The sequence below is a fragment of the Ambystoma mexicanum genome, chromosome 12 (assembly GCF_040938575.1).
Source record: "Ambystoma mexicanum isolate Mex_15411 chromosome 12, UKY_AmexF1_1, whole genome shotgun sequence".
Classification (NCBI taxonomy): Eukaryota; Metazoa; Chordata; class Amphibia; order Caudata; family Ambystomatidae; genus Ambystoma; species Ambystoma mexicanum.
Window position 1 is genome coordinate 1,062,535,295 of NC_090936.1, and position 13,648 is coordinate 1,062,548,942.

General features: G+C 47.9%; 1 protein-coding gene across 2 annotated transcripts in view; it reads right to left on the reverse strand.

Annotated features, from left to right (window-relative positions):
* CEP41 (centrosomal protein 41) overlaps nucleotides 1-13,648 on the reverse strand; it is a 562,782-nt gene that overhangs the window by 139,733 nt on the left and 409,401 nt on the right. The window lies entirely within an intron of this gene.

Here is a 13,648-nt window from a genome sequence, read left to right on the forward strand (position 1 = left end):
GTTGAGGATAGCTTGGATACTTTGGAAAGTTGCTGCACAATACAGGTGAACGACAGATCTATTTGCAGTCGGTAGCAGTGTACAAACATGGGAAACTGGCTGCAACCCAGTTATAAGTTATAGTCCTCATGGAAACAGAGACATTGCAATCTTCCTAGGTTTTAGTAAAATATCTCATGACAGAGTAACCATTCAGGGGTGGGGGGCTCTTGTCTTCATCACTCACTCACTCCTAAATGCCTGCCTCTTCATAATTTCTTACTTGGCTCCCCTCATCACCATCTCTAGCTTCTTTTAACACCTCCACTCTTCTCACAACCTTCTACAGAATTCCTCTTGTCCCCTCCTACTAGCCTCACTCACCACCTCCTTCTTCTAGATCATTCCCACCACCACCTGCTTAACTTCTTTTATCATCTCCTCCTCCTTAGACACAGTACAGGGCCCCCTTTTTATCCGCAGGGTCCTGTGCCTGTCTCTTTCAAATACCCTGGGTCTCTCTTCACCCACCCTCTTGTTTCTTTTGCTTCCCAGGAACATGAGGGGGTGGGGTCAGGGGTCACTCTCTCATGCTCTGAGTCTGAGACTCTCTCCCGCTTTATTTCCCCTTCCTTATCATAGCTACCTCAGCTCTTCTCTTCCCTGCTCCACATCATCCTAATGTAGCAGATATTTTAAACTCTGCTGGATGCAGGGTGTGCGACTAGAGCATACCGCAGATCACCCAGAGGATCAGTATGTTTCCTAAACAATTAGTCTCTTAAAGCATACTTCCTTAGCCCCATGTGGTGAGCCCCTGTCCTCCGAAGGTGGAATTGTGGGGCTAGCCGGGGTTCTTCCTCAACCAGCCCAGTGTTCCACATCACAATGCTCCTGGAGGCACATGCCTCCCCCTGCATCACCTCCACACCCCTCCCCCAACCCCCAGTGAACCCACCATCCACTAGCAATGTCAGGCAGGGGACTGTCACTGGTTGCAGTGAGAATCCAGGAGGCGGTCCCTCACAGGGTTTAAATCATTCTGAAAATGAAATTCCTAATTCCATCAAATTTTGAAAAACCTCAATATGGAACCATACCTTGCATGTCCTTTCTATTATCCATCCAGGATTAATTTTCTGACCTGCTCCAAAACATTGAAGCTTTCTAGCACACAGTACACATTGGTTGAAGGCAATGGAGGCTGAGGCCTAAGAGTGCTCGCATATCCTCCCTCATTGAGGCCTGGCGAGTACAGAGCAAGCACTCGCTGTTTTATCTTGGCATGGAAAAAATCCTTTGGAGGTGAGCTCATGTTCTCTCCTTCTCGGCTCGCTAAGTAAGCAATCATGCAGCTTGCTCTGGCTCTCCTGAAAGCCACAAAATCTCCCAAATAATAACTGACCTTTCCTGTTTGGGCTGGTTGGGAGACACGAGCTGTTCTCTAAGCACCACCAAGGACTTTTGTTGTGAGGATGCTGTAGGTATTTTTCTTAGCAACCTCCTCATGAGAATATGGAAGGAAGAGGTCCAACAAGTCAAAGAATGAACATAGCACCTTTCCTTTGCTTGATACAGTTTGGTAGCCCTCAGCAATGCTTACTTTTTTATTTCTGCCTCAATTCATATCTCTAGATGTTTATCAGAGTTATGGAGGGTCATCTCAACCAAATCCTTCGTCACCTTTTTAGCATCATGGAGGCCCAAGATAAAATGGGCCCGTTTCTCCTGAGGCAAGTATTCTGTAACATCTGCCAGCTCTTTTCAGAGTTTCCGGTTGTGCCCAGCTACAACATCTGCATCTGCTTGGCAAAGATGAGCTCTACTTTACCACTTTCCACACTGTCCAAATATGTTGCCTCCTTGCTGAACTTGTGGGCCCTTTGCCCATAACATTTTTACTTCTACCACTAGCAACTGGGCCTGTGGATGTGTGTCAAGGCAGTCCTTGGATTGTAATGGGCTGCACCTGGCACCAACTGTTCTTTACTACAGAGTTGTTGAGCAAGAATTTTCTCTGATTTGTAAAACCTCTTCGAGCACACCATACCAACTTTGAAAGCCTTGCAGGTCCCCACCTTTGCCCATTGTCACTGAGCGACACACAAATGGCCCATCACAAGAATGTGATTAACAAAACATTTCTTAGGGTCTGCGTATAAATTAAGGCCAAAATAATAAAAAGGCAAAAATAATTAACAGGGAGGGTTTGAACTTAACCGAAGTTGTTAGAATATAGTGACTAAGGACATCTTAAAACGAAAGGGATCGCTGGGAAGTTAAATAGTATCCAAACAATACTTTCTTCCGGTTCTCCACGAGTAGAGTCAAACCTGACAAGTTAACAATAATCCAAATGTTCATAATCTTAGGTTAAGGGGTACCCACACCCTTCTTGTCTTGTCTTCCTGGATCTCTTCTCCATGGTTGTCAGTGCTGGGTTTAAGGGATTACTGAACCCTTCTTTTACAGTGTTCTTGGGGGCTGGGAGTCTCTCTCCTCCTGATGCCTTTGGGTTTGGTGCACTACCCAAATGACAAAAATAAATAAATACTGTCCAGTTTAAGGGATTCCTGCACCCTTCTTCTATGGTCTTCTTGGGGTTTCTCCCACATGTGGGAGGTCAGAAGCTTTGGGTTAAAGGGATTCCCGCAACAGTCTCCTGGCTTCGATGAGGGACACTCTCCTCCCCAGAGTCGGCTTCATGCTGGATCCTATAAGCAGACTCTGCAACTGGGGACATGAGGAGTGGGTCTACTATCAAGGATCGGCGCCACAGGAAGAAAGGAGGATTCTCTAGTGTCTTGGCAGGGTTGTCATTGAGCCTCTCACTGCACCTCTCCATTTCCGTGCCTGGATTCTCTCGTCATCTGATCCAATCACCCTTTCCCCACTGTCATTTATCCTCCAGTGTTGTTCCTAAAGTCTCTGTACTAGGTCATTCTCTCTCGCCTTCTCTACTACATTTCTCCTGTCCCTACATAGCTCATAACCAAGTGCTTGTTCCTCTGCTCCTGCAAGATATATCTCTTTGGGCTTTCTGGTCCACCAACCTTTCTTCCTATGTAAAATCGTCATGCTCCTTAACAATATTCCCTTTCTTCTCCAGATGTCTATTATTAAACTATTGATGTTTCTCTAGTATTCATCTCCACTTCCTTCTACCACATGCTCCTTCATGTTTCTACCCGCCTTCACTTCACCACCAACTCCTTAGCCCTTTCCCCCAAATACCCTTTTGCTTCCAGCTCTACTTCTCTGACCACACTAACCAGTTTTCTGGCTTGTTCTCCCAGCTCTCAGGATCTTTCTCATCCCAACCCTGTAGGTCTCCTAATTCCCCATCTCGAGGGCCCCCCCACAGGCCTCATCATGAAGCTGCCCGACACCTTCTGACCCCAGCCTTTTGGGCGGCTCCTCTTCCTCCTCCTCTGCCATGCTCCGCCCCTTGAGATGGCCTTCAGCCCTGATGTGTGACATGGGATTGGCTCGTCCCTAACTTGGGTGGTCCTCACTCAGCGTGCCTAGACCATGCCTTCCAGCCCTTCTTTGGAGTGAGGAATCTAAAGTGTGTTTTTTCAGGCGGCTGATGTAGGGATTGGTGGTTGCCACTTGCATTTGACTAGTCCCTCGCCTAAAGTGGTCCACTCTGGTTGTCACATCCTGGCACTGCTCTAAGGGAGAACTCGCCTATCATAGCCTGTTCTTAAGTGTACTAGACCGACGACCTTGTGCTGCCAATTTCCATCCTAGTTTAGATCCCACTTTTTCAGTATATTTAGATGGATCTCTGCAACTAAGCGAGGGAATGAGTGTGCTGACGGCACTGTGGGACTGACACCCCTCAATTCCCTTAACGGGACAGGAGTATCTACGTTAGTAATTCGACAAGGCCATGTTTTGGCACATAGAATGTTGGGATTAACCGGGGGTCCACGGCACACTGCCCCCGGCTCAGTACCACCGGTTTTATGGTTCCTGGCAAGTGCTTTCTATGACTAGAACTGATTGAAAATGGGGTTAGGACTGCCTGGTCTGTATCCACATTTCTTAAAGTGGATGCCTTTTGCTGGTCAGATGTGGGTTAAGTGGCTGTCGATGACTGGACAGCACTAGCCTGTGCAGGTCTTTTCCGATGTTGGGGCTGGTCGTTTGGAATAAGTGGCAAGGTCCAGGGACCAATCAGGAGGTTGCCCATGGGAGCCAAGGAAAAATTATGTCTTTGAGACAGGCTGTAAGACTGCTGCCACGGGAACAAGTGTAACCAAAGCCAAGTGCCTGAGACTCTCGAATTCATCTTCTGTAAGCAGGAAAGACCATCATCTGAACCTTTCTCCCTTAGATTGTTGGACTCAACCAGCCCTGTGTCCGTGATTAATCGTCCGGCCATTAGTGGAGTGTCCTGTGGCTCGCATATGGACAAGTCACTGAACAGATCTCTACGGTCCAGCAGGCTTTAGTGAGAGAACCAGAGAAGCTGGGTCATCCTTTTGAGCCTGATTCATGGGTTTTCATAAAGAACCATCAGGGTAAAGACTCCTTCTTTTTTTTTTTTTTTTATTTTTATTTGTTGTTTTTCGATACCAATATCTTTACAACATTTTCCTAAAATTAATTCCTTAATTACAAAACTTGGAACAATACATTAAAATACTACATTTCAGTGCATTGTACCTAAAAATAGCAGAATACCATAAAACTCCAGTATATTGTCATAACTTTTAGTCTTTAAAGCTGATATGACTTAACAGCACCTATTAACAATGAAAGCACATAAAATATCATTATAAACACTCGATACCATCAAATCTAAAATCACATAAAAAGCCTGAATTTAGACATAATCATTTACATCAATACACACTACTCCTTTTGTAGTAAATTGACAACAATTATATGACTTGAACTTGATTTTGATTTGGCTTGAAGATCACATGACTTGTTCCCCACACCAGTTTCACAAGGAGTTTTTAAGCGATAAACTCTTCTCAATAATAAACAACAACTGTGTTAAGTCAATAATCAATGACATTCGATAGCCCCACATACATTGAGACCACAGCATTTCACTTTGGTATACAGGTGTTGAGCTTTGATATTTTAACAGACTGTTTTGTCGTGATTTTTCAAAATATGCACATTGTAAAACAAGATGCTTCAGCGTTTCTTTTTGCGAGTTATCGCAAAATCTGCAACCCCCATTTACCAAAACAGAACAATTTAGCCAATTTTTAGTTCGCTCTAGTGTTGGAATTAAATTAAATTTAAATCTCATGTACATAGTGCGCATCTTCTGACAAGGACACAATTTCAGATATATTGGTAGACATGACTGTTTATGCCGATATTTTGCATACTCCTTATATAGAAGATATCCCCCAATTTTATCTGAGTTAGTTGCCCAATCAAGTTGTATGAGTTTGAGCTTTACAATCTGAGGACGATTTATAAGGTCGTCGCTTACCATTCCTATTTTTACAAGCTCTTTATCGCACCTTTGACCTTCAATCGCCACTGACACAGGTTTGCCTTTTTTTATCATGTGTAGAAGGTCTTCATATAGTGAGTTTGGTAAAGGCTCCAGGATTTTAGCATAAGACACAAGCTTTCTCCATAGGTGTTTGGTAGCCAAGGAAGATAGACCTATTTCATGAATGATGATAGAATTCGGAAGTGACATAGGCAAGTGTAGAACCGTCTTCCAAATTTTCCCTTGTATTTTATTTAATGTGGGACCAATTTCAACATAACACAAGTCCAAGCCATATAAGATAATTGCTTCAACTTTAAGTTTATAAAATTCTAATAATGGAATTATAGAATATTTACAAATTCTTAGGTAGATTAGTTTCATTTGTGCAATCAAGGGCATTGCTTTAATAGAAATTTCTCTATTCCATTTAGCACATGAGTCGGAGTTATTCAAGTTATAACCCAAATAAATCATGCCTAAGGCACGAGGAATCAGATTACCATTTATTTTCCACTGGTATCTTACCAATTTTCTTCTGTTTGAGAATACCAGGATATGAGACTTATTAGGGTTTAATTGTAAATTACGTTTCTCACAAAAATCACTAAGACAAGCTAGTTTGTGTTGAAGCCCAAAGGGTGTAACGTCAAACATTACCAAGTCATCAGCGAACGCTAGCCAATCTAGGCAAAGGTCCCCTATTTTAAGCGCAAAAGAATTACACGTTGACCATATAGAAGCAATTTCAGACAAATATAAGTTAAACAGGGTTGCAGCAAGGTTACAACCCTGTTTCACCCCTATATATGTACTAATTGATGGGGTCAAAGATCCTTCTTTATCCAGCTTGATCCTGTAGCTTGTGTTCGTATGAAGCATGATAATCATTGCTATCAGGTGCAACGGAATTTGCATATCCTGCATCCTTAGCCACAACAGTTGTCTAATCACAGAGTCAAAGGCTCCTGATATATCTACTAGCGCCATATATACTGGCCCATGATCCTTCACTGTGGAAATTTTCAATATGTGAGCTAACAGCGTTGCATTTAGCTGTGTACCCATACCTTTACGAAAACCAGTCTGAAACCTCGAAAGGATTTCCTGTTTCGAGATAAACTCATTTAGATCCTTCAGAATTAGTGCTGAAAAGATTTTTGCAAAGGTGTCAATGAGGGCTATGGGTCTGAAGTTGGCTGGATCATTCAGAGGACCTTTTTTATGTAATGGAATTACAATCGCAGATACCCATGACTCAGGGATTGACTTTAATTTAAATACACAATCCAGCCTCCTTAGGATGATTTTTGCCCATAAGTTGGGATCATCCTTGATAACACATGGAGGAATACCATCAGGCCCAGCAGCTTTGGAATATTTTAACTTTGCAATTATCTCAATGATGTCACTCAATCCCCAGGGGCAAGTAGAGGGAAGATTACCAACTAAATCAGGAGAAGTTAGGCCACGGAATTTCACAGGCAGAGCATATTTTGCATCATAAATTTTGGACCAGACTTCTCCACTTACTCCTGAACACAGATCTGGTTTGCCATGCAGTAAGGGATCCTTCAGTGTCGCCCAAATTTCCCTCGAATTCTTTCCAACAAGGTTCTGGATCATCCTTTGATTAGTTTCAATGGAACTATGAATTTTAATATATTTGACATCATTCCTATAGTTAGCAAGGATTTTCTTTTTCTTACTTGCATAACCTACTATGTTATCAGATTCTTTCAGCAATTTACGAAGTTCACTATTCTTTTGTGTTTTCCTTCGAGCTATTTCAACATTATCTCTTTTCGTATGATCATGTATGCTAGCTACTGTGTGTTCTTTAGCCAAAGTATTGAGATGGCCACATATCATTCTAGCATTTTTCCTTTCCCAAAACAGGAGATCGTCGTTAGACAGTGATTCCACATTAACCTCTAATAAATCTCTGTTAACTAAGAAGTTCAGCTTCCTATATAAATTCACATTCCACCTAATAGAGAGTGCCTTTCGATCAATCTCCAATAGTACCAATGCTGGGCTAGTTTCATACATTGGGGTACTACTCACCAGCAGACACTCCAGAATACAATGATCACTTAGATATGTTTCAATGATCCTACAGCATGAGGTTAATTCAGCCAAAGAGTTTGAAATTACTAAGTAATCTATTGCGGTACTCCTTCTGAAATCTTGTTTATCACCTTTTAGCCACCAACATGGCATAATGCACTCCCCCCAACTCCGCACACCGGCGCCACTCCTCAGTCCCCTTTTCCGCGTTGAGAGGAACGGGCCGAATTCACCAGCACTCCTGGGTTTGGCTTCGGCCTTGTAAGAACACGCATTATTCCCCGGATACTTTCTTCTGTCTTTTTGCCTTCTTTTGATCAAATCAGGTACTCAGTCCTCTGGCGCCACGCTGTCCCGGGTGCATGTCGATGTCAGCGGGCTTCAGCAGGTGTCCAGCCTGCAAGGGGCTCTTCCCTAGGTCCGATCCCCACGGTCTTTGCCTCCGCTGCCTTGGCCCCGACCACGGCTGAGAGGGTTGACCCGCGTGCAACGTGCTTACACCGCATGCTCTGAAGAACAGGTTAGCTCGGTGGAGGGAGCTCTTCGAGAAGTAGCCTCCAGAGGACTAGAAGAACTTTGCCAGACATAAGTCGAGGCCCAAAGGAGGGCCGCTTTTTTTCCCAATCACACCGCGCAAGGGTGACTCCTTCCCAAGAAAGCTCCCGAGCGGAAGGAACCTTTCAGGTTCTCGCACCAGCACGGGTATCAAGGCTATATTAGCTAGTGGCCCCCAGGCTAAGGGGTCATTAGATCCTTCCGGAGACCGCAAGGTTCTTTGACCGGGTGTACACCTGAGGGCTACGCCTTAGTACCGGCCAGATGTCTGAGGGGGCGCCTGCACGCAGCACTACCAGCGATACTGCCGAGAGCAACACACCTACCAGGACCCGTCCTGAGGTGCAGGGTAGGTCTCATGCTCCACCGCCAAGGGTCCTGGAGGAGGCCAGGCCCAGTGAGCCAAGCACCACGACTATGGCACGTGGCACGCAGCTCGACAAGATGGCTGCCGCGCCAGACAAGATGGCCGCTCGTCCGATACCACCCCTTGGAACGGAGCAGGTGGGAGAGCGAGTTACAAGGTGGGACTGGTGTCAACCAGGTACGTGGCCTACAGCTTATCACATCAGCATCGCAGCCAGCTAGACAGAGTATGCACCAGCCCAAGCAGCCGCCTGCTACCCCGTCAACATCCCCTGCCACCCCACCGGCCTGTGAGGACAGGTTCTTTGAAAAGTTCCTCACACTCATGCGATCTTCTCAGATGGGGGCCATCCTCTGGGATGTGATCAGGGACATGCTCCCTCCAGCCCCTCCGCCTGCGCCTATAGTCATTCCTTCTTTGGCTCCAGTGCCGCAGGCCCCAGTGCAGCCCCTGCTGCCCTCACCAGCTTCTTCGATTCCGGCTCCCCTGCCTCGCACAGTTCAGGTGGTTCCAACCAGCCTCTGCTGCAGCCTCTGGTCTCCACACCAAAGAAATTAGCGCTGAGCACTCCTCCACCTTCTCCGGACCAGCCGGACACCCGGGGGGACACAGACGTGAAGGAAGACCCCAACAGGCCGTCGTCAGCCAAGGCATTCCATGAACGGCTCGCAGGTTTGGCAGAATACTTGGGGCTTCCTCAACCAGAGGTCGAACAACAGGAGACGGGTCCTAGAATAAGGATCCCGATGCAGAAGGACGTTGTTGCCTTGGCCAAAAAGGGGTGGTTTAAGCCCCACTCGGCCCAGGCTGTCAATTGGCGCCTCGGCACCAATTATAGGCAAATGGAGGGGGATCCACTCTTGCTGTCGGCACACCTTCAACCGCACTCTTCGGTGATCGCTGCAGCGTCACTCTCCTCAAAGCCTCAGTTGTCCTCGGCCACCTTGTCCTCAGCGCTGCTAAGCAAGGCGAAGGAGCCAGGAGATCTTAGAGGCTTACGGAAAGAAGCTTTATTCCAACGCCTCAGAGCACCTTCGTCAATTCAACGCGGATGCCATGTTGGCAGCCGTTAACTAGAGGCTTTGGCGGGAAATAGCCAACTTCCTTCCAGAATTTCCGGTGCAGAGCCAGGCACGTTTCAAGGAAGGACTGGCGGAGGCCAAACTGGTGGCACAAGACATCATGGAGTCCATTGAGGCCCACATCGATACCTCTGGGCAGGCCATAGGCATCGCAGTTGACATGAGGACTGCCTGGCTTTGGGCTACTAAATTCAACCCAGACGTCCAGGAATGCATATTGGACCTTCCTGGAAAAGAGGGTGGTGACCTCTTTCACTCCACCACCAACGAGGGGCTAGATAAAAAGAAAAATAGTTTGCAAACTGCGAAGTCTTTATCCTTACCAAGGCCACGCCCAAGGCAAACACCCAGTCGCATCAACGCTCCGATAAGGGGCAGACGTTCGGCAGGTTCCGGGACTTACAAGAATGGAAGTCTAAGCAGCCTGACTGTTCTCTAAGTCAGCACTGGTACAAACAACAAAAGGGGGGGAGCAACGGCTTCTTTCAGTCCCCCTCCTCTGCAACAGCCTCAGAGGGAAAGAAGGCATGACGCGCCCTTTCGGATCCATGGGTCTCCGGTGGGGGGCAGGCTTGTCCTTCACGCACATTTTTGGTGTCCAAAGTTTGTGGACACCTGGATCCTATCCGTAGTGTCTACGGGGTACTGCCTACCGATTCCTCCCTCTCCTCCCTCCTGCCCTCGACTCTTACAGATTGGGACAGCAACTTGTTGGCGGAAATTCGGTTGTTCGTCGAGAGGCAGGTAGTGGAAGAAGTCCCAGCCTCCCAGCGAGGCTTGGGCTTCTACTCCATGATTTTCACCACACATAAGGAGAACCAGGCTGGCCTGAGAGTTGTGTTGGAAGTCTGGATGTGCTCCCTGGATCTGAAGGGCGCTTATCTACATGTCCATATTTGGCAGCCTCATCAATCTTTTCTGCGGTTCAGGATCATAGGCTGCCATTTCCAATACAAGGTTCTATCCTTTGGCCACAACTCAGCCCCCAGTGTGTTTACCAGACTAATGAACGCAGTGATGGCTCTCCTCAGGGCTCTGGGCCACCATGTCTACCCATAGCTGGATGACTGGCTCGTCAGGGCGAGTGCATCTCACCTTTGCCGCTCTTATGACCACGCTTCACGAGCTGGGATTCTCTATCAACCTCAAGGAGTCTCAGCTGCAGCTTACTCAGAGCCTGACCTTTCTGGGCCTCATATGGGACACGAGCTCAGAGAGCGTGGGTGGTCCTCCGAGACAAGATCATGGCCATCAAGAGGGCCGTATGTCACTTCCTCAGCTGAGAGGTGACCTCAGCCTGGTGGTTACAGCATTTACTGGGGCTTATGGGGCGGTCCTGCTGGCCATCCCCCACACGAGGCTCAAGATGAGGAGATTACAGCTGCAGTTCGCAGCATCATGGAATCAGGAGAGGGGCTCCCAGGCAGAGCTGGTCAGCATTCCTCCCAATCTCCAACCGAGCCTCACCTGGTGGTCGAGGGCCTGCAACTTGCGGACTGGCAGGCCCTTCCGACAGGTGCCCCCTCAGGCCACCATCACCACGGATTCCTCCCTGGGAGGCAGGGTGGCTAGGCTGGACAACCAGAGTGTCCATTGAGTCTGGTCCCTGCAGGAGCAGGAATCCTATATCAACTGGCTGGAGCTGAAGGCTATCTGGCTAGCTCTCAAGGCTTCCCTTACGCTCATTGGGGGCAAGGGCGTCCTCATCCAGATGGACAACTCCACCAGCATGTATTATGTCAACAAGCTGGGTGGCACCAGGTCCCCTCCGATGTGCAGCCTACCGGTCAGCATGTGGGAATGAGCCCTGGAGAACATCATCTACCTAACTGCAATCCACCTGCCGGGAGAGTCTAACCTGGAAGCAGACAGGTTCAGCAGACTGGGAGCAGACAATTACGAATGGCAATTGAATGATCAGGTCCTGCTCTGGGTCTTCAGCAGATGAGGGCATCCGCAGGTGGACTTCTTTGCCTCCTGGTCCAACAGGAAGTGCCGGCAGTTCGCGTCCTGGCAGGGGCCCAGTCCCTGGGCGACGCACTCCGGATACAGTGGAATGGCATGACAGCGTATGCATTCCCTCCCACACCCCTGATCCACAGGGTGATCTGCAAGATAACAGAATCGTGTCACCTCTGCATCATTCTTATAGATCTGTGGTGGCCGTCAAGACACTGTTTCTCCGAGCTCCTCAGCCTCTCGGACAGACCCCCCCCCCCACTCACCTGCCGCTAGGCCCGGCTCCCCTCTTCTCGCAGCAGGGGGGTAGGGTCATCCACCCCGCTCCACAGAAATTAGTCCTCGCAGTGCGGTTCCTGAAACGGTCACACTGAAGTATCTGAGCCTGTCGCAGGCCAACCCGGACATCATTCAGGGCACTAGGAGAAAGCCTACTAGGAGCCAGTACAAGAGTAAATGGACCAGGTTCAGTCACTGGGTGGACTCTAAGGAGATTGGCCGCCTTACCTGCACATTGGATGATGTGCTCTCATTCTCGGCACACCTCGCTCACTCAGGGGTGAAAATCAACACCTGCCGCACCTACTTGGCAGCCATAGGGGCATACAGGAATTCCGAGGAGGAGGTCCTTTCCTCCTCCAACCCGCTGGTTAGACGGCATCTGGCGGACCCCATTAGGATCTACCTGCCCATCAAGAAGCCACACCCTGCTTGGGATCTCAATTTAATGTTAGGAACCCTGGCGCACAAACGTATCAAACCAATGGCATCGTCGGACATCAGATTGGTCACAATTAAACCAGCCATGTTGGTGGGTCTCACCTCTGCTCGCAGAGTCAGCGAGATCCAGGCTCTGGTGGCATCAGAATCCTATACTATTTTTCACAAGGATAATGTGGGCCTGAGAAGCAGTGCGCCTTCCTACCTAAGGTATTCTCTGCTTTCCTTCTGAACGAGGAGCTAGTTTTAACTATGTTTTTGCCGATTCTAAAGACGATGCTCAGAGGGTCTTACACTGGTTGGATGTCAGACGCGCTCTGAAATTCCATCTGGACAGGACAAAGAGCTTCTGTACATCAGACGCTCCGTTTGTCACCTTCGGGGGGTCAAGGCCAGGTTATCAGGCATCCAAGGCAAGGTGCATGGTATCAGCCATCAAGGAGGCCTATGAGAGGCAGCAAACCACTTCCAGCTAACTTGCACGCCCACGTTGTCAGAGTCAAAACCACGGCCGTCACATTCCAGCGGCAGGTTCCGTGGCAGGTCATCAGCAGGGCAGGCAACTGGGCCTACCCTTTGGCTTTCTGTAAGGATTACTGGTTGGACACCGGCTCTAATTCAGACACAGCTTTCGGACAGGCGGTTCTAAGGAACTTGTTCGCTTAAGGAGGGTCTCCTCTCTACCCTGAGGCTACATTCAGTTGTAATCGCCCATGCAGTATGGAGGAAAGGGGTGGTGACATACTCTTACATAGTCCATAGCCTCCTTTCCTCCATACGTCCCACCATCCTCCCCCTAATAATACTGGTGTCATTAGGCAATGTTAATATTGTCCACACGTCAGTGGGGACTGAGGAGTGGCGCCGGTGAGCGGAGTCAAGGGAGCACATGCTCCCAGGGCCGCGCCCCTGCCCGCCCCTAAATTTAAAGGGGAAGAAGGTTTTTTTCTGGTGAAAAAGGTTCCATCTCCCGTCCCTAGCGAAGGACGCCCATGCAGTATGGAGGAAAAGGGACTATGGACTAGGAGTACGTGAGTACCTATACATTTTTTCAATCTTAAGTTTCAAAGTGACATCTCAAGGAACACCAATAGAGTTGGCTCAGCAGGTGGACATAATAATGATCAAAGACAAAGTGCAGATGGATCTGAGAGGTTGTAGTGGGGACAATGTGAATTCTATAGAGAAAAACATGAGTAGAGATTAGGTCAACTAGAGAAAACAATAGGCTTGATAACAGGATCACAGCTGACCAACATAGACTTGAGTATGGGAGAACTTCATGGGATAGAAGACTTAAGCACCATCATACAAACCGTGCTAAAGGTTCTTATATCCAATATCCTATTTGCACGTCAGAGAATCGAATGGGATGTTGCGTGGGGAGAAGTGCAAAACTACCTAAACAACCAGCTGAAATTGATTCGAGAACATCAAACACCAGTC